Here is a 26532-nt window from a genome sequence, read left to right as displayed (position 1 = left end):
CCGAAATTTTCTTTTTTTCGTGTGTGTCTCTGCCAGGTTTATTCATTTCCTCTAGATTTTCTAGTTTATTTTCATGGAGGTGTATATAGTATTCTCTGATGGTAGTTTGTATTTCTTTGGGATCAGTGGTGATATCCCCTTTATCATTTTTTATTGTGTCTATTTAATTGTTCTCTTTTCTTTTTTATTAGTTTAGCTAGCAATCTATCTGTTTTGTTAATTTTTCAAAAAAACAGTTCCTGGATTAATTGACTTTTTGAAGGGTTTTATCTGCTTCAGTTCTTCTCTGATCTTAGTTATTTTTTTTTAATATTCTGCTAGGTTTTGAATTAGTTTGCTCTTGCTTCTCTGGTTATTTTAATTGTAATGTTAGGGTGTCAATTTCAGATCTTTCCAACTTTTTGATGTGGGCATTTAGTGCTATAAATTTCCCTCATAACACTACTTTAGCTGTGTCTCAGAGATTCTGGTACATTGTCTCTTTGTTCTCATTGGTTTCAAAGACCTTCTTTATTTCTACCTTAATTTTATTATTTTCCCAGGAGCCCTTCAGGAGTGTGCTGTTCAATTTCCATGTAGTTGTACAGTTTTGAGGGAGTTTCTTAATCCTGAGTTCTAATTTGATTGCACTGTGGTCTGAGAGACTGTTGTTATGATTTCTGTCTTTTGCATTTTCTGAGGAGTGTTTTACTTCCAATTATGTGGTCAATTTTAGAATCAGTGAGATGTTGTGCTGAGAAGAATGTATATTCTGTTGACTTTGGGTGGAGAGTTTGGTAGGTGTCTATTAGGTCCACTTGATCCAGAGTTGAGTTCAAATCCTGAATATCCTTTTTAATTTTCTGTCTAGTTGATATAATATTGACAGTCAGGTGTTACCATCTCCCACTATGATTGCTTGGGAGTATAAATCTCTTTGTAGGTCTCTATATGAATCTGGGTGCTCCTGTATTGGGTGCATACATATTTAAGATAGTTAGCTCTTCTTGTTGCATTGTTCCCTTTACCATTATGTTATACTCTCTTTGTCTTTTTTTATTTTTTTTGGTTTCAAATCTGTTTGTTTTATCAGAGACTGGGATTGCAACCCCTTCTCTTTTTTTACTTTCAATTTCTTTGGTAAATATTCCTGCATCCCTTTATTTTGAGCCTATGTGTGCCTTTGTATGTGAGATGGGTGTCCTGAATACAGCACACTGATGAGTCTTGACTCTTTATCCAATTTGCCAGTCTGTGTCTTTTAATTGGGGAAATTTATCCCATTTACGTTTAAGGTTAATATTGTTATGTGTGAATTTGATCCTGTCATCATGATGCTAGCTGATTATTTTGCACATTAGTTGATGCAGTTTCTTCATAGTGTCATTAGTCTTTATATTTTGGTGTGTTTTTGCAGCGGCTGGTACTGCTTTTTTCTCATATTTAGTGCTTCCTTCAGGAGTTCTTGTAAGGCAGGCCTGGTGCAAAATCCCTTAAGATTTGCTTGTCTGGAAAGGATTTTATTCCTTCTTATGAAGTGTAGTTTGGCTGGACATGAAATTCTGGGTTGAAAATTTTTTATTTAAGAATGTTTAATATTGGCCCCCACTGTCTTCTGACTTACAGGGTTTCTGCAGAGATATTCACTGTTAGTCTGTTGGGCTTTCCTTTGTAGGTGATCTGACCTTTCTCTCTGGCTGCCCTTAACACTTTTTCCTTTGTTTGAACCTTGGAGAATCTGATGATAACATGTCTTGGGTTGATCTTCTCGAGGAGTATCTTAGTGGTATTTCCTGAATTTGAATGTTGGCCTGTCTGGCTAGGTTGGGGAAGTTCTCCTGGATAACATCCCAAAGCGTGTTTTCCAACTTGGTTCCATTCTCCCCATCACTTTCAGGTACACCAATTAATCATGGGTTTTTTCTGTTCACATAGTCCCGTGTTTCTTGGAGGCTTTGTTCATTCCTTTTCATTCTTTTTTCTCTAATCTTGTCTTCCTGCCTTATTTTAGCAAGGTGATCTTCAATCTGTGACATCCTTTATTCTGTTTGATTTATTTGGCTATTGGTACTTGTGTATGCTTCACGAAGTTCTCGTGCTGTGTTTTTCAGCTCCATCAGGTCATTTATATTCCCCTCTAAACTGGTTATTCTGGTCAACAGTTCCTGAAACCTTTTATCAAGGTTCTTAGCTTCCTCGTATTGGGATAGAACATGTCCATTTTGCTAAGAAGGGGTTTGTTTTTACTCACCTTCTGAAGCCTATTTCTGTCAATTTGTCAAACTCATTCTCCATCCAGTTTTGTGCTTTGGCTGGAGAGAAGTTGTGATCATTGGGAGGAGAAGAGGCATTCTGGATTTTGGAATTTTCAGCGTTTTTGCGCTGTTTTTTCCTCATCTTCATGGATTTATCTACCTTTGATCTTTGAAGATGATGACATTTGGATTGAGTTTTTGTGTGGAGGTTTTTGTTGATGTTGTTATTGTTGCTTTCTGTTTGTTAGTTTTTCTTCTAACAGTCAGGGCTTTCTTCTGCAGGTCTGCTGCAGTTTACTGGAGGTCCATCCCAGACCCTATTTACCTGGGTATCAGCAGTGGAGGCTGCAGAACAGCAAAGATTGCTGCTTGCTCTTTCCTCTGGAAGCTTTGTCCCATAGGGGCACTGGCCTAATGCCAACCTGAGCTCTCTTTTATGAGGTGTCTGTTGAGTCCTTTTGGGAGGCCTCTCCCAGTCAGGAGGCATGGGTGTCAGGGACCCACGTGAGGAGGCAACCTGTCCCTTAGCAGAGCTGCTGTACTGTGCTGGAAGAATATCCCTTGTCAGGATCAGCTGCTCTCTCCAGAGCCAGCAGGCAGGAAAGATTAAGTCTGCTGAAGCTTTGCCCATAGCCTCCCCTCCACCTAGGTGCTCTGTCTGAGGGAGAAAAGAGTTTCATCTGTGAGTCCCTGACTGGGTTTGCTGCATTTCCTTTGGAGAAGCCCTGCCTAACCAGTCCCAATGAGATGAACTGGGTACCTCAGTTGGAAGTGCAGAAATCACCAGTCTTCTACATTGGTCTCACTGGGAGCAGCAGACTGGAGCTGTTTCTATTCGACCATTTTCAACTATACTTCTTGAGTTATTTTTCTATGTGTGGCTTCTTTAACAATTATGGAAATAAATAATATCAAATGAGTTTGAAGTAGTTTGGCAGCAAGATATTAAGTATTTCAGCAGATTCATTAGAAATGACACCTGTTTGTAAATAATCACTTGAAACATATTTTGACCCACTGATAGGTTTAATTAATTTTTTCATTTTTTATTTTTATTTTTTTTGAGACAAGGTCTCCTCTGTCATCTAGGCTGGAGTGAAGTGGCATGATCACAGCTCACTGCAACCTTGATCTCCCAGGTTCAAGTAATCTTCCCACTTCAGCCTCCCATGTAGCTGGGACCACAGGTGCATATCACATGTTCAGCTAAGTTTTTTTTTTCTTTCCATACAGATGAGATTTCCCTGTGTTGCCCAGGCTGGTCTTGAACTGCTGGGCTCAAGTGATCCTCCTGTTTTGGCCTCCCAAAGTGCTGGGAGTATAGGCATGAACCACTGTGCCCAACCCCACCTGTATGTTTTAGTCTAGCTATCAGAATAAGTTGCCTAATCAGAAAATGTCAATATTAACAAGGCAAATATTTCAACTATTGGAAACAAATATGTAAATGAGGCTCAAAATATAAAACCTGCAACAGAGTATTACTTTTTAACTAGCAGTATTGGTGTGTCATGCTGACCATAAATGATACTTTGACTCATTTAGCTTCATTTTCCAGTACATTTAAGGAAATTATCTTTACAGCAAAATACATAGTTTGCTATGCTTTTGCATAAATGGAGAGATGGCATATGAATAAAATCTATCAACTATTATCTCTGGTCTTGTTTTGTACCCTAGTCTTAAGAAAGTGGTATAGTGTTAATAATGCAAAACTAAATGGAAATATAGGTGGCATTTTATGACTTCATTGAGCCTCGTCACTGAGAATGTAATTTCTCAAAATATGCCTTCTATCTGTTAATGTTTTTTCTTCCTTTAAATTCTTGGGAAACCATTCCAAATATCAAGTGAAAGGATGAAGACATGGCATAAGTATCCTGAGTCCTGGCCTGGGCGCAGTGGCTCATGCCTGTAATCCTACCAATTTGGGAGTCCGAGGTGGGTGGATCACTTGAGGTCAGGAGTTCAAGACCAACATGGCAAAACCCTGTCTCTACTAAAAATACAAAAATTAGCTGGGCATAGTGGCACACCTGCAGTCCCAGCTACTTAGGAGGCTGAGGCAGGAGAATCACTTGAACCTGGGAAGCGGAAGTTGCAGTGAACCAGAATCGTGCCACTGCACTCCAGCCTGGGTGACAGAGTGAGACTCCATCTCAAGAAAAAAAAAAAGTATGCTGAGTCCTGACTCCTGGTTCTTGTTCCCCCCTTAGCTAGTTGGACTAGTCATTCACTTCTCTGGGCCTTGGTCGCCTAATTAGAAAGTGAGGGTGCCAGATAGAGGGTCTCTCATGGATATTCCAATTCTGATAATTCATGGAGTGACACAGCAGAATTGTTGAGGTCTCACTGGTGAGCCAATTGGTAATTGTATTAGATGAGGCTGTGTTTTGTATATTCACTACTGAGAATGTTTGTTGTCTTGATGGCTTACTGTTTTGAGAGGCTTCCCTACAGGTTATCAATCTCTATGTCTACCAACAATGCATATTTCTTAAAATGTCAACTTTATTTTGACCTTTGTATCTAAAATAGCTTGAATGTTTGTTCATCTCTATAGAGGCTGTGCTGGTAAATCTTGTGCCAGTTATAAGGAGTCCCTGTGGTTCTGTCAGTGGCTGTAGCATTCCTGGGATCATTACGGTCTTGTAGCAAAGAGGATGGGTTTGAAGTTAGCAGGCCTGGATTTGAATCTCGTTTTTGGTCTTTTACCCGTGTATCAGAAGGTTCATTGTAACTATTGAGTGAGTCATCAAGATACAAGAAAGTCTTCAGATGGAGATGTTGATTTTTAAAGGAAGTATGTGGGAATCAATTTCACAAATTTCCAAGCTCATCACATGTAGGGAGGATATTAAAAGATTCAAAAAGAATGTAGAGAGAAGACTTGAGAGAAGGTGGAATGTTTTTTGAGAGCTTATGGAGTTCTGCGAGTCTCCTATTCCTCCCTAAGCTACTAATGAGATAGCTTTGAGCTTTAACAGGATAGTATGAAGTTCTTCTGAGGATGGAGCACAGTATCTTTTAGAAATCTCTCTCACAGGGTGACTTGTAAAGTGTTCTGAGGGCTACAGTAACAAAGAAGGGCTGTTGTGGGTCCTTCCTGGGTCTTTCCTGTGGGCCACATGTGAAAGAGCTGATCTGCTGTCATTTTACATTTTTCTTGAGAGGACCTCCTTGGAGAGTGATGGGACTCCAGTGGAGAAGATGTTTCTGTGGAATGGACCATGAGAAACCCAGGGTGGAGGGCCAAGGGACACCTAGAGGAAAACTGTGTCTCCCGGCCTTGAGAGTTGTTTCCAGAGAGTTCATGAAGGTGCCCACTAGAGATGGATTTGGCTTTTTCATAAGCCAGTGTCTTAGGCAGTCGGCACAGGACACCAGGTAGGAAGTCTCTGTGCCCTTCTGCCTCCTCCCTCCCTATATCTGATCCAGAAGAAACCTAGAGGCAGCCATGATGTGGGAGGATAGGTCAGGGAGAAGGTGAAATAGCAACTTGTAAACAGAAGGCTGAGGACTCCCTTCTGTGCTTCTTGCTGGAGGAAGCACTCAGATGTAATTTCTAGACTGGGATTATGAACTGGCCATAAGACTTGAATTTTCTTATAGTGATCAAAAATCTTGAGTCTGCCTCACTTTTTATCCAGCTGAGTACATTTCAAGGAAAAGAAGAAACAAAAATAAACTTGTATTCTAAGTATCTCACAGGCAAGCTTGTACCATTTACTGGAATCTAGAATGACATTGACCTAGGGACCTTATTTAGAGTGGAAGAGTTCCATTGCCCTGGTTATGCTCAGATGGTGCTATCTAGGGAGACTTCGTTGACTAATCTGCTTCCCATTGTCCATTCCTTCATTTCTAAATACACTGTGTTTGTGCAGAATAAGAGCAGTGATGATGTTAAAATGTTTCACTCTTGGTAGGAGTTTGATCAATGATATCTTTCTTTAAGTCCATCTTAATTGGAAGTGATTTCATAAAATGATAATTTTGATTTGATTACAACCTTTTTGAAAGAGAAATAAATTTAGAGTGAAAAGCATATTAAAATCCTTCAACTGTATTCTGATGAAAGGGTTTCTATCTGCATCTTCACAGCAGCTTTTCCACAAGGGCAGGCAGGTAGTGCGACCCTTTTCCCTCTTATGATCACAGCCAGCAACCAGAGCAGCAGGACCTCCTCCATCTCTCCCTCTCAAAAGAGATGGGAGGGTGGGGCAAAGCTTATCTCCCAGGAGAGCTCCTGACAAAACAGTCTCTATTTTTAATATCCACAGAAGCTATACATTTTCTCAGATGATTCTTAGGATCAAAGGAAAGAGCATATTTTGGCCCACTAGGGTCTTAGAAATTGTTACCTCCTCCTTGGGCGGCTATTGAGGTGACAGTAAACAAGGAACAGATCTTCAACAAAAGCCATTAATAGATGCTGAAGCACTCAAGTATCCCTCCCCACACCCCTTCACCTCCCCACCTGGTGCAGAACCACAGAGACTCAGATGAAGTGAAGCTGTTCTTTCCGAAACGTAGCGACCAATGCCTTCTTACCTCTTGTTAACACATGAGCTCTATGAACAATGGGCATGTAGTTCTCTTTTGAGATTGTAGCTGTGTTGGGTGCAGAAATATGGATAGTATCCACATTAGAATTTTCAGGAGTTACAGAACCGTTGTCCATTTAACTGGATAAAGGAGGACTCTGGAGTCATCAGTGAGGGTGAATTTCCATTCATGATTTCAGGGACATAGTTGACATTGCTGTCATCATGCTGTGCTGGGCAGAGCCTTGTCACCATGGATCAAAAAAAGATAACAGAGGCTCCGCTGTATCAGAATCTGGAATGACATTGGTCTGGAGACCTTGTAGAGTGGCCCCTGCCTCAGTTCTCAGCAGAGACTTATTTCAGTAGCACAAATACTCAGGAACTCAGGTAGGCAGGGCAGGTTATGTTCTGTGTGTGAAACGTTTCTGGGTGGTTTTAGTTCAGTATTAAAAACTTAATTTCATCAGCAGTTTGTCAGAGTTGACTTTGTTGGGAAAGCACATTTTGGGTAATTACCAATACAGCAAATATATCTATCATTCTCTTTCTTAATTAAACAATTTGTTGATGTAATACAAGTACAAATATTCACAAGTCAAGTAGTACTGGAGGGGATTTAATAATAAACAGTTATTTCCTGTTTCACCCTTTCTTACCCCTCAGTTCCACTCCAAAAAGCCAACTATTTCCAAATCAGTAGTGCTTTATTCACCGTGGTGTTTATTTCTGTATTTCTAAAGAAATTGAATATGCTTGCTGTTTCTTGATGTATCCACTTTAGTCATTACCTCTTGTTTTCTTCTTATAGAAGATAAAAAATGTGAGAGGTACTTTTTTGAGATCTCACATATTTAAAATGTGTTTTTTAGTATCTCACTATTAATTTAGGAGTTAAACTTTTGTGCTGGATGTCATCTTTGTTTAGAATTTTTAGGTTCCCTGTTGCAGGTTTCATTCTGATTTCCTTTTTTTTTTCCCTGCAACTATTCTCCCATCTCTCTAACCCTCAGAACCTTGTAGGATCTTTTCTTTATACTTGGTTTTCTGGACCTTATAGGAATGAGTCTTGGTGAGTCCTTTTTTTTTTTTTTTTTTTTTATTTGGCTGGACTTTGCTGTGCTGTTTCAACTGGAAAAGTTAATTTTATAATTCATTTGATAATTTCTTCTCCTCTATTTCCTCTGCTCTTTTAGTCAGGCATTATAGGGAGGAAACTTAGATATTGATCCTATGCTTAAAGATTCTAAGTTTCTTTTCTTTATTTTAAAAATAATTTTATGGGTCCATAGTAAGTGCATATATTTATGGGGTACATGAAATATTTTGATACAGGCATACAATGCGTAAAATGCACTCCAGGTAAATGAGGTATCTATCACCTCAAGCATTCATCATTTCCTTGTGTGACACACACTCCAATTGTACTCTTTTAGTTATTTTAAACTGTGCACTAAATTATTGTTGACTGTAGTCACCCTGTTGTGCTATCAAATACTAGATCTTACGTATTCTATCTAACTATATTTTTATAGTCTTTAACCATTCCCACTGCACCTCAGCCCCAACTACCCTTCCTAGCCTCTGGTAACCATCATTCTACTCTCTATCTCCATGAGTTCAATTCTTTTAATTTTTAAGTCCCACAAATGAGTGAGAACCTGTGAAGGTTGTCTTTCTGTGTCTGACTTATTTCACTTAATGTAATGATCTCCAGTTTCATCCACATTGGTAAATGACAGGCTCTCATTCTTTTCTGTGGCTGAATAGTTCTCCATTGTGTATACATACCACATTTTCTTTATCCCTTCGTCTGTTGACAGACACCTAGGTTGCTTCCAAATCTTGACTATTGTGAATAGTGCTGGAATGAAATTATGGTAGTGCAGATATCTCCTTGGTATACTGATTTCCTTTCTTTTGGGTATATCCCAAGCAGTGGGATTGCTGGGGACCGCCATACAGTTTTTCACAGTGGTTGTATTAAGTTACATTCCCACCAACAGTGTGCCCTTTGCTCCACATACTTGCCAGCATTCATGATTGCCTGTCTTTTGGATAAAAGCCATTTTATCCAAAATGGGTGAGATAATATCTTATTGTAGTTTTGATTTGCTCATATAAATGGAGTCATACAGTATTTGTTTTTCTGTGACTGGTTTATTTCGTTAGTTTCATGTCCTCCAGGTTCATCCATATTGTCGTATTCTTTTTTAAAGGCTGAACAATATTCAATTGTTTGTATATACCACATTTTCTTTATTCATCTGTCAATAGGTTGGTTTCACATCTTGGCTATTGTGAATAGTATCACAGCGAACATGGGAGTGCTAATATCTCTTTGCGATCCTGATTTACATTCCTTTGGAGAAATATCAGAAGTGGGATTGCTGTATCCTATGGTAGTTCTAGTTTTATTTTTTTGAGGAATCCCTATACTGTTTAATATAGTGGCTGCATCATTTTGCACCCCTACTAACAGTGTACAAGGGTTTTAATTTTTCTATATCCATATCAATACTTGTTTCGGTTCCATTGATAATAGGCATCCTGAAAGGTATGATGTAATGTCTTATTGTGATTTCGATTTGTATTTCCCTGATGATTAGTGACATTGACCATTTAAAAATATATATGTTTACCTGTTGATCATATGCACGTTTTCTTTGGAGAAATGTCCATTCAACGTCTTAACCCATTTTTAAATTGAATTATTCATTGTTATTTGATCTTTTTTTTTTTTTTTTTTTTTGGAGGCGGAGTCTTGCTCTGTCGCCCAGGCTGGAGTGCAGTGGCCGGATCTCAGCTCACTGCAAGCTCCGCCTCCCGGGTTCCCGCCATTCTCCTGCCTCAGCCTCCCGAGTAGCTGGGACTACAGGCGCCGCCACCTCGCCCGGCTAGTTTTTTGTATTTTTAGTAGAGACGGGGTTTCACTGTGTTCGCCAGGATGGTCTCGATCTCCTGACCTTGTGATCCGTCCGTCTCGGCCTCCCAAAGTGCTGGGACTACAGGCTTGAGCCACCGCGCCCGGCCGTTATTTGATCTTTTTATGTTTGGCAATTCCCATTAAACAAATCACTCGACTGAGGTGATACTTTGGAATAATAGTTTCAATTCTAAGTAACCTTTGAAAACAATATGCTTTTACCTGAAAGTGGTCTGTAAAGATTATATGGACCCTTGATAACATGGGTTGGCTACTTACAGAAAAGCAGATGCTTTTGGTGAGATATGCTACCTACTCAGGCTTGTGTTATGTGGCCTTAATGTTTTCAGTGTTAAAATCAGTTATAGGCAGGAGGCATTTCTTCTATCCAAGGATTTTTTGCACAGAGAAGCTGCATGGAGGAGTAGAATTCTGGAGGTAAAATGATGATTCTTCTGTGGAAAAGAGATGGCCTGTTTCACAAAGGCACCATTCATGAGTAAGAGCTGTAATTTACAGTTTGCAAGCCATTCTATTTTCTTGTTTTTGTTTTGTTTTGTTTTTTGTTTTTTTCTTTTCTTTTCTTTTCTTTTTTTGACGTGGTCTTGCTGTTTCACTCAGGCTGGAGCTCAGTGGCTCAGTCACAGCTCACTGCAGCCTCGACTTCTCCAGCTCAAGTAATCCTCCCATGTCAGCCTCCCAAGTAAGCTAGGATGACGGGCACATACTACTGTGTAAGGCTAATTTTAATTTTTAAAATATTTTTGTAGATATTGGGGAGGGGTCTCATTATGTTGCCTAGGTTGGTCTTGAACTCCTGGCCTCAACAATTCTCTTGCCTTGGCCTCCAAAGTGCTGAGATTATAGGTGTGCTGTTGACTTCTTTATTGGTCACCTTTTTACTCAGTTTGATATTATGAATGGTAATGGAATTTAATTAGCCTTAAGTTGTTTGCTTAAGTCACTGCTTCAGTAGAGGAGTCTGGGATGAGTCATTATAGATATTTCAGGATATGGGTAGGCAGTATCTGTTTACCTGGTCTTAATTATAATCACAAAGCCCTTGAAAGAGTCTCTTATAATGCACCCATAGAATAAAAATGCAAGGCATAGGTAATCTTAGGGATCAGCACTTTAGACTTATTTATTAGTACCTCATGTGTGAGAGGAACTATGCTGACTGCTGGGTTAAGCAGGTAATTAATTAAAATGTTGTGTTATTTTTCTGCAGTTCGGTATTTATGGTATTTGTCTGGTTTCATATTTATTTGTTGTAAGTTTTTTTTATTTTAAATATTCACTTTTGTACCGAATTTTATAGTCATAACTTTTGGTGTTCTTATTTGAAAGAAGTCTCCCCAAATTGAATTACCTAGTGGACCACACAACCTGGACAATCTGAACAACTGCTGGCCTAACCCCTTTGGAATGCAGGTGACTTGGGAATAGGGACTTTGCCTACCATATTTACTACTCTATTGTCAGTGCTTAGTGGAGCACATTGCTTGTAGCAGATTCTCAATCAAACAAGTACATGATTGCTGTTCGGAATTTTGTGCAGGCAGCGTTGAGTGTCTCCCAGAAACACAGCAGCCTCTGGGTGGATGTGCATACTGGATTGTGTATACCTCATATTGAGTGGGGTGAACACCAGCAGCTTTCAAGAGTCAGTCAAAGGGAATACTGGGAACCCTGCCTTTGTTTCCCTCCTTACTCTCAGTCTTCTTTCCTCGAATACATCGCTTTTCAAAATGTAAGATTTCCTAATTTTTATTTGTGTGGCTTGGCTCTCTCATTGGTAAGGTATGGATTTAAAATGGCAGTGGCTCATGCCTGTAATTCCAACACATTGGTCATCCAGGGCAGGTAGATTGCTTGAACCTAGTAGTTTGAGACCAGCCTATACCACCCACAAAAGTACAAAAAAAAATTACCTGGGTATGGTAGTACATACCTGAAGTCCCAGCTACTCAGGAGGCTGAGGTGGGAGGATTGCTTGAGTTCAGCAGGTCAAGGCTGCAGTGAGCTGTGATTGCACCACCGCACTCCAGCCTGGGTGATAGAGTGAGACCCTGTGTCAAAAAAATAAAGAAAAAGAAAAAGCATATAAAATTACCACTGTCTTGGACTTCCAAGGAAATTAAATGGGATAAAGTCTGTGAAGCACTCAGTACAGCGATGGGGAAATCTTAGTTGCCATTATTCTGATCTTATTCCTAGAGCGCTTGTCTCCATTAAGTCATAGTTATTGACGATAATGGTACAAAGTGGGTTTTTATGTTTCCACAAACTCATGAAAACCCTAATATGAGGTCAGTCACAGGTGATGGGAGATTCATGTTTAGGTTCCACAGACACCAAGGTACATGATTACAGGCTTCTGCTTAAAGTCTCCAAGCTAGAATCAGCTTCATGAATCTTCAGAAACAGGTCCACTGACGTGCGGCTCCCTAGAATCTTCAAAAGCAATGCTTAACATTGCTAAAATCCAAATTTCATGGTATATATTGAAATGAATGTTAGTACTTGAAAATAGGTTTAACACATAGTCCAGCTTTCTTTTTACGTGGTCCTCGTTTTTGTCAGAATATATTACATTGGGTCAACAAAGGCAGACAATGCGATTGTATTAGTCTGTTTTCACAGTGCTATAAAGAACTTCCCTGAGACTGGGTAATTTATAAAGGAAAGAGGCTTAATTGACTCACAGTTCTGCATGCCTAGGGAGGCCTCAGGAAACTTACAGTTATGGCAGAAAGGGAAGCAGGCACCTTCCTCACAAGCTGAGAGCAAAGAAGGAATTCCAAACACTTATAAAACCATCAGATCTCATGAGAACTCACTCACTATTGTGAGACAGCATGGGGGAAACCTTGATCCAATCACCTCCCTCCCTCAACACGTAGGGATTACAGGTGCCTCCTTTGACACGTGGGGATTATAATTTGAGATGAGATTTGGGTGGTGACACAGAGCTAAACCATATCAGCAGATCCTTCATAAATAATTATTTATTGAGTCCAAAACCAGAGAGCTAAATGCACCCAAAATTCTTACAACAAAACATGACAGAACCTAAAATAGGATAGAAACACTAATATCAAACGTTGGAGTATCCTGGTATTAAAAACAAAATACCAAATTTTCTTCTATCTTGAAACACTTGAGAATTGACCTTTAAAACTATGGTATAAAATTTAAATGAGATGAACACTGCCATAAAGACAAAGTCATGAAAATGCAGTGATTTGTTAGGAATTAAAGAACTGCAGCTTTGATGTTACAGGTCTATTCTGGTTTTTTTTTCTTTTTTTTTTGGTGGGGGGAGATATTGAACATCAAACAATGTGTCATTCCAGCATGTTGTTTTTATATTTTTTCTGTGTGAAAATTTGACACAAACATGTATTGATTCTGACTCTAATATGTAATAATTACATGGAGAAAAACTGGCCCTCTGAATTTTGCTTTTAATTAAATAAAATTTAATCTTACTGGTGATATCCTGAAGCAGCAGGATACTTTGCAAACTGAATGTGAAATTTAATAAGTCTACAAAAGTTGATTGTACACTTAGCTAATGCCAGATGCTGTGATAGGTGCAAGGTTTCAAAAATCAATTTACTTTTCAAGGAGCTTGCAGTCTAGAAGAGACTGGTGTACATGAGAAGGTCTTTGCAAGGCTGTCTGTCCGCTGGTATAATAGTACCACTGGGTATAAGCAATGGAGTGGTTAGAAAAGGTTTAGAAGGTATGGAAAGGAGACATTTAAGGAGGGGCTCGGCATTGGTGCTCTTTAGTGTCTGGGGAATTAGGTAAGTAAGGCTTGGGGAAGTAGGGGTTTAGAGAGGAAACAAAATTTGGAACTGTCTTCCTGTTATTGATCATTGGTCTGTGAGCACTAGGGAGCCACTGGAAGATTTTTATGTACCAGAGACACTCAGTAATATTTGCACTGAAGAAAGACAGTGTGGCTAGGAGATGAAAGAAAAAAATTCCAGTCAACACGAACCAAGTTAGAATATCTCTGTTCCATTTTTCTCATGGAATCAGAGTATGTAAAAGTGTTCATCACTTGGACAACAAAACAATAGATAAAAAATAAACCTCTATAAATTAAAATTGAATGATTATTTGCAATGTAAAAGAACTCCTCTGCTTAACTAATTTGAATCACATGACTTTCAGGTAGCGAAAGAGAATTTAGTTACATTTTTAGAACACTTCCTGTCTCCCTTCCTCTAAATTGGATACAATCAGGTTAGTAATACATATGCAAGTATTTTGGAAGGAACCCTGTGGAAAAACCTAGGAAGGGATCCCTGGGATGATCACACTTCAGTTATTTTTCTTATTCTACAATTATTGTACTTTAAGTAAAATTACCTTTGGGGTAACCCTTTATTGCTCTCCTTGTGAAGCAATTCTCCTGCTCAAACTCTCAAGGGAAAGAGCGCAACTTAGAGACCCCCTTTCCTGCATCCACTGACTCTAATTATATATTGCACTTTACTCAGGTTTTTATCAAATTTTCCATTTCCCTTGTTTCTTGGCCTTCACGACATAGTATTAATAAGGCAAAGGAAAGAGATAAGTCAAAAACCACAGATGTGTTATCATCCCTCTGCATCATGGACCTGGCCTCTAGCTGGTCCTTTTCTCTCTGGAGATACAGCAGGGACAGGAGAGCATGAAAGAGATTCAGGATTATGAGAAGTACAGATGTGAATGACATACAAACCAACAAATCTACTTTCTCTACAGTAACTATGCTCCCAGAGGGGCCAATTTATCAAAAAAGAGTTTGTTAGGGAGGTGGAGGCCACTAAGCAATTTCCCTGGGAGACAGAATTATGAGTTTGGGGAGAAAGCCTCAAAATCCAATAGAAATAAAATGTGTTGGGCTTTGTATGAAAAGACAAAGGCATTCACTTGGTCTGGCTTGGATTGTGCATCACTGCCTTGCTGCCCTGAAAGCATTTGGAAAGCCTGTCAACATGTGTAGCCCTGCACCTTCTTGGCTGTTGCTGTCTTTTGTTATCACATGGTTCTTCCTATGAATCAGTGTGTGCCGAATCCCCGGAGAGCAAAGCAGGCAGCATTTGTTCTTGTCCTCTTCTGTATCATCTTTCAAGGTCACCCTTTCAGTACCTTTCTGTAGTACTCTGGTTAACACAGGCCCTTTGGTAGCTCTGTAAGTGAGTAATGTCTCCTCTTGCCATGAGTGTACCTTTCCATTCTCCTTCCTTCAAAACTAGCCCCTGTATCTTAAGTCGGGGTTTGTAGAAGCACAGCCAGGGATTCAGATGCATGTGATGTACTGAAGGAGGGCTCTTGGGAGAAGGGGAGTGAAGAAGCAGGATAAAACATGGGGGAATGCTGATGGACGGGGTCTTGGCAGGGGACCAGCATCATCCTGGTCCCAGTGAATGCTCCAGAGTGCATGATCTGCCCCACAGAGTCAGCTTATTTTGAGATATGGGGGCTGGCTTTTTGTACTCCTTATCAGTCAGTGATTGGCTGTGGGCCGTCCCAGGTTGGGGTAAAGGTTGCCTAATCTCTCAGGAAAGGCTGATGCCTTTAGGCTGAGGACAGTTGTCTGCAGAAGGGACAGTTGTGGGCCACGAGCAGCCAACACTCAAAGTAGTTGGGGGGCAGTAACTCGGGCAGTAGGTCAATCTGAGTGCAAAGGGGTCAGGGCAGAGCACCAACAGCATCAACTGCATGTACTCCTTGCCTTTAGGCCACAGTTTCATACTAGTCTTTAAGAGATGATAAGTGCCTACCCTATTTTCTTTTCCAGGAGTGTTTGCACCATGTCCTAAGCTGAAGGAAATAATGAACAGTGGAGGTGCCACAGGCATTATGCATGAGTCATGTGGAGAATTCTTTGGGCAGTAGGCAGAACCATCCTAGTATCTTGTTCATCATATTCACAAAAGCTGGAGTCCTAGCTGGAAGCCTTGTGTCTCTGTCAACTACACATATTTCCTGGTGAAGCTCAGGGCTGCATGGTTTGATTCATGGTTTGTATGCATCCTCAGAGATCTGTTTCTTCAATGCTCCAGGACACACACATCCAGCTCAGATATGTGACCCTAGGAAGCTGAGTTATACTGAGCATGAGTCTCCTGCAGCGAGGCTCTGTGATCCTGTAGTAGACATGGCTACCAGATTTGTGTAGTTTCTTCCATTATTCCAATTCCTGGGAGCAGCTGAGTAGCCAAGGACTATATTTACTAACTTACCTTGCATGAAAGTGAAGCCATACGGCTATTCTCATCAATGAAATGTGGGCAGAAATGTCATTTGTCACTTTGGGGCCCATGTAACTAAGAAGCAGAGATGACTTCTCCACTGTCTCTGTTCTTCCCTCTGCTACATGGATGTCAACATCTAGTTTGCAGAAAGGTGGGATGGGAGAGTCTGTACCTGAGCAACCTGTGGAACTCCCCTGCAAACACATACATTGAACTGTTATATGAGCAAGAAATAAATTTCTGTTGTATTAAGCCACTGAGATTTTGGGTTCCTCAGTTAAAGCAGCTGATAGTAGTTTAATTTACACAGGTGTGGAACCCATGGTTGTCTGCAGTGAATGCTGACTCACAGGTGATCTTTGTGAATCAGTGAGGGGGAATTTGGATGCTTCCAGAAGCAAAAGTTTCTCAGCTATGGTTTGGGAGCTTCAATTTCACATAAGCATCCTAATGTAAAAGTCATACTAGAAGTGCTGATGTGTCTTTATACTCCCATCATTGTAGCAAACACTAGCAAAGTGGCAGAACTTAGGGAAATCTCTCACAGAGTTTTTGTGATTTCAAAAGTGGTGTAGTGCAAGCTGATATATGATCAAGACCTGGTCATTATTGTTAATGTTGGTCAAAGACAGTTCTGACTCTGCAAAGCAGCTCAGAAAAGACAGAAGGCAGTGTTGATAACCTCTGAAATAAATGCTGTAGGAATTGACAATTCATTTGTCTAGATATGATGGCTCAAGTTGCATATTCATCATTCTCTTACAGTTTTGAAACACTTGAAAGTTCTCTCTAAATCATTAAGAGACTAAATTGTATGACGTAATTCCCGTTTATTATGTCTCCATGGAGAGATAGAAAATGAAGTCTTAGAATACTAATGTTAGCTTTCCTCAAAGATATGTAAGGATTCCTGATTCTTTGGATTGAATTGGTTAGCCTGGCTTGTTTACCGAGATAAAACGGAAATATGTTAATTACATATCTGAGAAAACACATCATAGCCTCGTATTATCACTAGAACAATGACTTGTCCCCACTGTGGCTTATGAAACCAAATTAGCAAGGAGGAAATGGGTCTCTCGTATTAAAATTTATTCCAAGCTCACTGCTAAAGGCAACGATCAGAGCTGATACACAGAAAAGAAATGGTGCTAACAATGTGCTGCAGAGACAGGAACAAGTGAAACGTGCCAGGAAAGCAATTAGTAGAACACTTATTTCTTCAGGCGATTGAATCAAGGTCGAGAAGAAAGCTCTATTCTTTTGAAATTCTTACGTCGTCTCTTTACTTTGGACTGTAGAAGTTGAGAGTTCACTTGCAGAATTCTCTCCTTAAATCACATAAATCGCCTAGATATTGGCAAAGTATTTTAAGAAAACGTTGAAACTAACGGTTAACTCTCATTTTTTGTTTGTTTAAAAAGCAGAAAAGAGGGACATATTCCTTATTGAAAAAATTTAAGCCAAACAGAACAAACATGATAAAAAGTGGAAGTTCCCTGTGACTACCCTTCCCAGTTACCAGGGTAATCATTAATATCAACTCCGTATATACCCTTCTAGGTACAGAATATATAATGCACCACATGTTATATTATACATAGTAGATAGTATGGATTATATACTATATATGACATATGTATAAATAGAATATGCTTATACATACAAATGTTTTTATATAAAAGAATATCATATTTTGTACATATCTATACAATTTGCTTTTATTTCATTCAAGAATGCCATGAACAATAGAAAAACTGGGAAAAATACTATGGTTTATGTCACAGAAAATGTTTTAATATCACTTAGTATATACTAAAGCTTTCTAAAACTTGAGAAGAAAATACTAACAACCGTTTAAAAATAAGCAAGAAATGTGATACATTTTACAGAAAAAGATGTGCAAAGAGTTATTCAACATGAAAATGTGATCAACCTCACTCACTTTAAGCTGGTTAAAAATACAAATCTACATTGTGAAACCATTTCTCGTTTGTCAGATTGACCAAATACTACAAGTTTGACACATCCTCTGTTGGCGAACAAGTGAGAAACAGGCGTGTTCACATGCCTGTTTTATTGCTAGTGGGAATAAAACTATAGATAATCTATGGAGAGCAATTTTTCAATATGTAGTAAAAGTGCACTCATCCTTTGACCCAGCAATTTCAAATCTATAAAATTTCACTTCAGTGTCTCAAAAGGTCTATTGGAAATAATACAAATTTACACTTGAACAAAGCTATTCATTGCAGCAATATTCATGAGCAAAAGCTGAACACAATCCAAATCTTTATTACCAAGGGAGTAACTGAATAAACATGATGCAGCTGTAAGAAAGAATAAGTGATATCTTTATGTATGATGATAGGTATGGTCTACTCTACAGGATATATAGTCCAGAGAAAAAAAATTACGTGCATAACAAACTATATAGAGTATATTGACTTTTATTTTGGGGAAGAGGATAGACATACACATAGACCAAAAGCCCATAAGAATGGCGGTTACATATTGGAAGATAGGGAGAAAAGAGGACATTGATGGAAACTAGAGTTCTCTGATTGTGTCTTTTTAAAAATCGTTTTTACTTTGGGAGCATAAAAATGTTTTATGCAATTATAAACCAAAATTTAAAAAAATTCAGAAGACCATCCTTTAAATAAATACATGTCTTGTTATTTTGAAACAAATATGTATAATGACAAAGTAAATACATAATTATATTAATGTCACTAGCAACCAATAATTTCAGCATGAGTAAAAAGAATACAATCTTAAAAAAGATTCCTATGAAAACATGATTTATTTATATCTGTCAATGTGTATGTTTCTAGAGAAAAGAAATAGAAGCTGTGAAGAGCCCAATAGTAATGAGCACCTCTTAATGCCTACATTGTGTTTTCTAAATACCACACTATACTAAAATTAATCAAGACCCCTTGGGAGAAAAACGTATAGTTGAAAATTTGGGACCAGGAAATGTACAAGGTATGCTTCAAACATCATTTTGCATTAAAAAGCAAAAGATGGGGTGTGGTGGTTCACATCTCTAATTCCAGAGCTTTGGGAGGCTGAGACAGGAGGATCACTTGAGGCCAGGAGTTTGAGACCAGCCTGAGCAACATACTGAGACCCTGCCTTGATGAAACAGAAAAAAAAAATTAGTCAGGCATTATGATATGCCTGTAGTCCTAACTAATTGGGAGGCTGAAGAGGGAGAATCCATTCAGCCCAGGATATGGAGGCTGCGGTGAGTTATGATCATGCCATTGTACTGTACTCTAGCCTCACTCTCAGAGTGAGACCCTGTCTCTAAATATATATAATATGCAATGCATATATATATATATATATATATATATATAGCAAGAGAGGTATCAAAGACTGCTGAGGGCTCTGTTAAAAGGATAAAGAAGCAATCTTGAAGAAATATCTAGTAGTCAGAAGTTTAACAATGTGAACACAGAAAAGAATGACTCCAAAAAATTCCCTCATTGGTCATTGTTGGAGGTTACTAAGGCAACAACTTGTTATTCTTCAAGTTAGTAAATAAAAGGAACAAATCAAGTATTCATTGGCATTTCCTAAAAGTATTGTATTTCAAAGAAACCAAATAGTGGGGAAAAGAAGTCTTTTTAGAGGAGAATTGCATTTCATATAGGAGAAGGGAATAGCAGAATTTAAATATCACTCGTTGCAGCCTCCATCAAAAGAAAAGAACAGAAGTAGAGAAGTTAATTCAGAAGACATAGAAGAGCCAGACAGAATCAAATAAGAGCCAAACGGGTAACGTTTCTACCTGATGTTGTGAAAGAATAGGTGTAGGAATTTTGGACTTCTGGTTCTAGCTAATATGTGGTAAGCACACCTTATTCCATCTCTTTGTCTCTCTCTCACTAGCAACAACTAATAACCCTGGACTAAAATGCAAAAAGCAACTATCAGAAGACATCAAAAGATGGGAAAATATGGGTCTATTGAGTAAGGACCTGTAGGCCTCAAGTATGACCCAGCAGTGAATTCCTTGACTTCTTTGTCTTTTTGCCTACCATTTATTTCCATCTGGATGCTAGAACAGTGCTATGGTTTGGCTGTGTCCCCACCCAAATCTCATCTTGAATTCCCATGTGTTGTGGGAGGGATCCAGTGGGAGGTAACTGAATCATGGGGGCAGGTCTTTCTTGTGCTGTTCTCATGATAGTGAATAAGTCTCACAAGATCTGATGGTTATATAAGGGGGAGTTTCCCGGCACAAGCTCTCTTTTGGCCTGCTGCCATCCGTGTAAGATGTGGCTTGCTTCTCCTTGCCTTTTGCCATGATTGATTATGAGGCCTCCCCAGTCACATGGAACTGTAAGTCCATTAAACCTTTTTCTTTTGTAAATTGCTCAGTCTCTGATATGTCTTTGTCAGCAGCATGAAAACAGACCAATACAAACAGCCTGAAGAAAGAATGCCAATAGATAAGGCATTAAGAGTCCCAGAAGAGACTACTCTCTCCAGCCAGAGGACCAAGTAAAGGAAGTCCTATGGGACAGAACCTTTCTGATTTTACCTGCGCTATTCAAGGCAAACAGCACCAAAGAAATACCATGTCCTCTGCCCTACCTTCCACCCCAGCTTCAGCTTGGGATGCTATGGGTGGGAGCCCTGTGGCCTCTCCCCACTACAGAGTAAGCAACAGCCAGCAGACATGTGTTCTTCCCCTCCCACAGGCTCTGAGACGGCAGAACAGAGCTCTGTGGATTCTCTCCACCCTACACACATTCTGCCTGATTTGGGTTACTTTAATTTTGAGCATGCAAAACAGGAACATGGTTCGGAAAGTCAGAAGTTGATAAAACAAACGGTATTCTCAGAGAACGTCTCTCCCACTGAACCATTTGACATCGTTTCTATTCCACTGTTCTTTCCACCTTGTTTTAGCTCACCCACCAATCATATCAGTTTCTGGTTTATTCTTCCACAAATGAGCATGTATGTCTTGATTTTCTTATTTTTCCTCCTTATCGTCTGGTTTTAGAGTCTTTTTTAAGTAGAATAGAAGCGTCCTAAACTAACTGAATTGTTACTAGTCATTGGCTGATTAGATTTTTTTTAAACCCACCCAGTTCTGTTGGGAAGCATAACAGAATATTTGTTATTCTCATTTTTGTTGACTTCTAAGTGCCCAAGCACAGCCTGTGAGCCAGGCATTCTGCTAAGCACTTTAAATCCACCATCTCCTGTAATCCTCACAATAGTTTGTGAGGTTAATACTATTATGATTGCCTTTCTTTAGTTAAAGACACCAAGACAGGTAGGAGGTGGTGGAGTCTGGGTTTGAATTCAGGCCCTTCAGAATCCTTCACTCTCAACCCTGACAGTGGTGGTTTTCCTGTAGAAACGTCCTTTGCCTTAGTCCAATCTGATGCCTGTATTTTGGGTTCCCTTTGTTGGGCTTTATCATCAGTTTGATTCCATCAGTTCTATATCTTTGAGAAATTTCTCTTCATCTTGTTTGCTGGTGAAGACCTTTTCTGATTCTGCTGTGATTTATCCTCTGTTGTATTATATTCTGGTCACATCAGTGGGACATTGGTTTCAAAAAAAGGCAAAAATGTGTGATCTCTTGGCTATCTTCAGTTGGAAGTTTCCCTATTTTTTCTTCAAAATATCTGAATCAGACTCCCTTTGTGCAAACAATTTTCTCTATGTGTGTTGTTTTGAAATTTCTTTCCCCAAAATTGTAATGAAATTCCAAGGGTTATATTTTATTTCTAATTTCTTATTATTGTTTGTAATTTGTAAAAGTTCAGTTTTCAGTTTCTGTCTTGTCAACCTTCATCTCAAGCCCAAAACTCATTTCTGAAGTGATTAGCGATGTAGAAAACAATTTTATGCCGAAAACAACACATTCTAGAAAGCAGCACATCCTGCAGAGTGGCAAATCCTTTGGATTAAGAAGAAAATTTCATTGTTTTTAAAAAATCTTTTGCTCAATCTGGATCATCCTTTTTTTAACAAGGCATATTTGTTTGATACTGAGTGTTTTCTACTTACAAGATCCAAACTTGACGTGACAGCTAAAATACTCTCCTACTTGATCTCTATCTATTCTTTTATACATTATCAGGCTTACTTGATCTTTAACCAGTTGTCCACATTTTTTTCATCTTCCAGCATCATGAAAAATTTTTAATTGCCATGCTTGTCCATTTTTTTCCCACGGGATGGCTTTCATATACACGAAGAAGGTCTTATGCTCGCTGTGTCCATTGTTTATCAAGAATACTTGAGTTTATGAAATTCTCTATTACACTAAGATCTGGCTAAACATATTTCAGTAAATAAGGAGAATTTCCCTTGAATTTAAAGCTCTTAAAATGATTTAGAGGGGTTTTTTTTGCCTCCTTTCCCACACAAAAAAAATGTTCTTTCTTGTCAAAACCAGTGAAAATAATTTAAGTCTAGACTAATATGTCGCTAAGCTACTAGCAAAATATGGATACACCATTCTGGCTAAAGAATTCTAAACTTTTTAATGTTCTGACTGTAGGGTGTTTGACTCTGCAAATTTCTTCTACTGTGGATTTTCCTTCTGCAATATTAATAGTTACAACAGATTGCTGTCTTCCCACAGCGGGGACTTTGGCACCAAAAAGAGCTATGATGGCAGATGTACTCTCACCTCTCCCACATGTAGCACTTATTTCATGAGGAAAGTTCTAGGATTCAAAATTAAAGAAGCAATGGGTTTTGAAGAATGAGCCTCACACCAGCTGCTTAGCAACAACTCACCATTCTTTATTCTTTATAACCCTCATGAAAAAGAATTAGTACTCCATTTAAGACTGCTACTAATACATGATAATGTTGCTTTCCCTTGGGATCGCACATGTTACACAGTGCTGGCATGGGAAGCACTCTTTGGTGTTTGGGTCATCTCTATAAATTTGCAGTCAATGGCTGTTTATAGACTGGGTGCATAGATGGAGTTCTGCTGCGAAAAAGAATTCTACTCAGATCAGACCTATAAACTAAAGACACTCTAATGAGAAACTCTAGAGGTGTAGCAAGATAGAGGGGAAAAAAACAGAGGATGCAGAGCCACCCTGGGAGTCGCAGAGTTGGAAATTTGAAGGGTAAGGGAAGAAGGAGTCCTTTCCTTACCCTGCCGGGTCCTCCCATTGGCTATGAAGCAGGGACCCAGGGAGTCAGGAAAAATTCAGTATTTAAGAATCAGATTTCTAGGACACAGAGTGGTCACAAAAGAGTAGAAAGGGATGGGAGATGGGGGAGGGGAGGGCAAGCAGAGTGTAAGCCGCATACAGGTCATAGATTAGATGTTTTAATAGGGTCCCTTTGTCATTTATCCTCATAACAACAAGCTGACAGGCTGTACTGCCAGTTATAAATGAAGAAAGTAGAGTTCAGACCCCTTACATCTGTCTAACGTCCAACAGGTAAGCAACAGTGGAGCTGGAATGCACTTGAATGTCCTCAAAGATGATTTTTTATACTTTATATAACACTGGTTTTAAAACATTTTAACACAGGATCATGCTACTTTTCTGCTGTAAATTATTCAGTAATTCCCTGTTATCATTGAGATAATATCAGACTTTGTAGTTTGGCATGAAAAACCTGTCAGTATCTGGCCCCTTTTCCTCTTCCACTCATGTGTCGAGCTCCCAACATCTGAACCTCTTCACATTTCCTTACTCCCCATCCACTCAGTTTTCACATTTCAGGATGTTTGTAAATGTTGCACATTTTCGTGGTACCCTTTCAATTCCATTTTCACCTCTCACCGTCTCATTTTGGTCTTTCAAAACTCAGTTCAGCTACAGTGTCACTTCCCCCTGGAAATGTTCCAGGACCTCATGCATCCATTCTGGGTTAGGCACCTTTCTCCACATTCACACAACATAATTTGACAGTCACAATCACAGAACTAACCGCGTGGTGCTGTGTGCCTTTCTCACTGGACTGTGTTTGAGGGCAAAGATTGCTTTTTATTTATCTTTTTATCTCCCATGCCTAGCTTCACAACTGGCATATGGAAGGCTCCACACACTATTGTAATTGTTGAACAATGAATGAATACTCTGAATTATTGAGTCTTCAGCGTTTTTGCATACAATATTTACTTCTGGAGGGGAGAAGGGATACTAAATCCCCAATGCTCTAGGTACAGGTAACATACATGTGCAGTGTTACTTCAGAGGATGTGCGACAGCACCAAAGGATTCAACTTCCCAAAATAAAATAATTCCTTTGATACAGAACAAAGGCAAGGAGACATTATTTACTTTAAAGTTGAAGGAAGGCTAACTATCTGCTGAAGCACATCTGATACACCAGAATAGATGGATCTGCTAGACAAAGAACGAAGAGTGACCCTCAGGTAAAATATATGACAGGTTTTAGCTGTTTGAATTGTGGAGGTGGGACAGGGTGGGAAACAGCCCTGGAGATATTTGAAAACAATAAGGAACAAAATTTGCAATAGAAAAAGTCAGTGGACCAGCCTGGCCAACATGGTGAAACCCTGTCTCTACTAAAAATACAAAAATTAGCCAGGTGTGGTGGCGGGTACCTGTCATCCCAGCTACTCGGGAGGTCAAAGCAGGAGAACTGCTTGAACCCAGGAGGCAGAGGTTACAGGGAGCCAAGATCATGCCACTGCACTCCAGCCTGGGCAACAGAGTGAGACTCCTTCTCAAACAACAACAACAAAAGTCAATGAAAATTCAGATGATAGCCCAAGGACAGACATTTTACTTTCTCCCCCTTAGTTCTTACATGTGTGTGTATGTGTGTGTGTGTGTGTGTGTGTGTGTGTGTGGCTCCATTTCAAAAGAGAGAAGAAAATTAGAGAGGATTTGAGCTAACAGGGAGATGACATAGAATAGCAAGTAAGGAAGATAGAATTGGAGAAATGAGAAAACAAAAACTGAGAGCCAGAAAGAGGTGAGATTGTCAATTAGTAGTTCTCAAATATGGTGGAGAGAGGTTGGAAGGGCAGTGATACGTTGGAAAATTGTGTAGTAGAAAGAGGAAGAGATTCAAAGTCTTCTCCTATTCTGTATCTTGCCTTTGCCTGGGCATGCTTCTATGGTTTTAATAGAATATTAGAGGCTAAATGGATTGGGCTAAAAGCTGTTGAATGTTACGTAGACAGGGCCAGCAGGTAAAAAGGCCCAATGAGAAGGCAAAAACATTTATTAGAATAGAAGTTGAAGGCAGTGGTGAACGAAGATTAAATAAAAACTGTCAATTTGGGCTATTGTTTAAAGGCTCATGGGTGTTATGAAATCTGCTTTTAGTTTCATGGTTTTTTTCAAGGAAATTAAAATTAATTTTGTGAGCTTTAGGGTAAAAAGGAACTCAAGAAAATGCAAAATTTTGTAAGTGTTTTCAAGTGTTGGGAACATTTTGTTATGTGGAATTAGGAACTTTACTTGACTAATAATGTGAGAACGGTAGCAGCATTTTGGCATATGTGGGTTTAAAAATTTTATTCATAGGTAGCATATGCCATGGGGGACTTCGGAATATGAGATTAAAAAACACATTTTAAAAATTGTGGCAGAATTTGAGGGAAATAAGAATTTCACTTAAACATGTAAACACCCCCATTCTTTTTTCCTCATTACGGCATAAGGGATTTTGTATAATTATAGTCTGGCGCCATTGTGGAAGAAAGAAAACATTAACAAATCACTTTTTTTCTATGGAGTGAAGGAAACATCTAGAAAGCTTTTCAGCTACTTTACTTGCCAGACAGTAATAACATATGTAAGTTTAAATAAAGTACTGAAAGCTACTTTTGCCCTCTGATGATCAAGTATTTTGTTACGCATTTCAATAGGTATTTAATTTCTCTTTTGGCAGTGGATAGCAAACCTCTCTTTTCCAATATGTTTAAAGCTTTGACAATTTTTCCTCAGTGGCTGCATTGTAAATTAGGAATTAACGTCTAGGGAATGTGGAAGAGGCCATATGCTAAGAACCTAAACCCTAAAGACCTGATTTTTGAATGTGTTAACAGCTTTGGTGTCAGCACTTAATCTTGGTTTGTAGAGTGGTAAAAATCGAGTCCAAGACCACCCTATTACTCTCCTTACCTGTGAAAGTTAGAATGCCAGAAGATTGTCTTTTCTTCCCCCTACTTTATTATCAACAGTATTCATAAAAGAGAGAAAATAAGTTACTACAAAAAAGCTACATTCCTCATTTGCATTATATTATTATTGTGTTTTCCTATAAAGTATTGGACATGAGTGAAAATCAAGGGGTTATTGTAGAATAGAAACATACATCAGAATATGGGGATATTGGAATTGTCAAACTATGATTATTTTTTTCTCTGGACAACTCCCGACTGTTAGGCAAGCCAATAAAGAGGTAGTTTTGGATAAATAGAATGGGCTTGCTTTTCCTGTCTTCATTAACAGAGTAAAGATTTGAATCTCAAGGCTGAATTGTACTGTGCTTGTAGAGCCTCCCAAAGGTGTGAAGGACACGTATTCATAGGGTAGCAATATCGCTTTCAAGACAATACAAGGCAGTAGTGA

This window comes from Rhinopithecus roxellana, chromosome 3, assembly GCF_007565055.1.
Source record: "Rhinopithecus roxellana isolate Shanxi Qingling chromosome 3, ASM756505v1, whole genome shotgun sequence".
In the NCBI taxonomy this organism is placed as follows: domain Eukaryota; kingdom Metazoa; phylum Chordata; class Mammalia; order Primates; family Cercopithecidae; genus Rhinopithecus; species Rhinopithecus roxellana.
This window is presented reverse-complemented; position numbering follows the sequence as displayed.